Here is a 1791-nt window from a genome sequence, read left to right on the forward strand (position 1 = left end):
CCCGCATGTCTTGCCACGGCGTTGCCAAACATGCCATGCCACGGCCTCGGCCCGCATGACGTGCCACGGCCTCGGCCCGCATGCCATGCCACGGCCTCGGCCCGCATGACATGCCACGGCCTCGGCCCGCATGCCTTGCCACGACGCCGCCCAACTTGCCATGCCACGGCCTCGGCCCGCATGCCATGCCACGGCCTCGGCCCGCATGACATGCCACGGCCTCGACCCGCATGCCTTGCTACGGCGTCGCCCAACATGCCATGCCACGGCCTCGGCCCGCATGCCATGCCACGGCCTCGGCCCGCATGACATGCCACGGCCTCGGACCGCATGCCTTGCTACGGCGTCGCCCAACATGCCATGCCACGGCCTCGGCCCGCATGCCACGGCACGGCCTCGGCCCGCATGCCTTGCTACGGCGTCGCCCAACATGCCATGCCACGGCCTCGGCCCGCATGCCATGCCACGGCCTCGGCCCGCATGACATGCCACGGCCTCGGACCGCATGCCTTGCTACGGCGTCGCCCAACATGCCATGCCACGACCTCGGCCCGCATGCCACGGCACGGCCTCGGCCCGCATGCCTTGCTACGGCGTCGCCCAACATGCCATGCCACGGCCTCGGCCCGCATGCCATGCCACGGCCTCGGCCCGCATGACATGCCACGGCCTCGGACCGCATGCCTTGCTACGGCGTCGTCCAACATGCCATGCCACGGCCTCGGCCCGCATGCCATGCCACGGCCTCGGCCCGCATGCCATGCCACGGCCTCGGCCCGCATGCCTTGCTGCGGCGTTGCCCAACATGCCATGCCACGGCCTCGGCCCGCATGCCTTGCCACCGCGTTGCCCAGCATGCCATGCCACCGCGTTGCCCGGCGTGCCATGCCTTAGCCTTGGCCAACATGTCGAGCCACGGCCTCGGCCCGCATGCCATGCCATGCCACGGCCCGCATGTCTTGCCACGGCGTGGCCAAACATGCCATGCCACGGCCTCGGCCCGCATGACGTGCCACGGCCTCGGCCCGCATGACATGCCACGGCCTCGGCCCGCATGCCTTGCTACGGCGTCGCCCAACATGCCTTGCCACGGCCTCGGCCCGCATGCCATGCCACGGCCTCGGCCCGCATGACATGCCACGGCCTCGGCCAGCATGCCTTGCCACGACGCCGCCCAACTTGCCATGCCACGGCCTCGGCCCGCATGCCATGCCACGGCCTCGGCCCGCATGACATGCCACGGCCTCGGCCCGCATGCCTTGCTACGGCGTCGCCCAACATGCCATGCCACGGCCTCGGCCCGCATGCCATGCCACGGCCTCGGCCCGCATGACATGCCACGGCCTCGGACCGCATGCCTTGCTACGGCGTCGCCCAACATGCCATGCCACGGCCTCGGCCCGCATGCCACGGCACGGCCTCGGCCCGCATGCCTTGCTACGGCGTCGCCCAACATGCCATGCCACGGCCTCGGCCCGCATGCCATGCCACGGCCTCGGCCCGCATGACATGCCACGGCCTCGGACCGCATGCCTTGCTACGGCGTCGCCCAACATGCCATGCCACGGCCTTGGCCCGCACGCCACGGCACGGCCTCGGCCCGCATGCCTTGCTACGGCGTCGCCCAACATGCCATGCCACGGCCTCGGCCCGCATGCCATGCCACGGCCTCGGCCCGCATGACATGCCACGGCCTCGGACCGCATGCCTTGCTACGGCGTCGCCCAACATGCCATGCCACGGCCTCGGCCCGCATGCCATGCCACGGCCTCGGCCCGCATGACATGCCAC

The sequence above is a fragment of the Camellia sinensis genome, chromosome 6 (genome assembly GCF_055761805.1).
Source record: "Camellia sinensis isolate YWXY chromosome 6, ASM5576180v1, whole genome shotgun sequence".
NCBI lineage: Eukaryota > Viridiplantae > Streptophyta > Magnoliopsida > Ericales > Theaceae > Camellia > Camellia sinensis.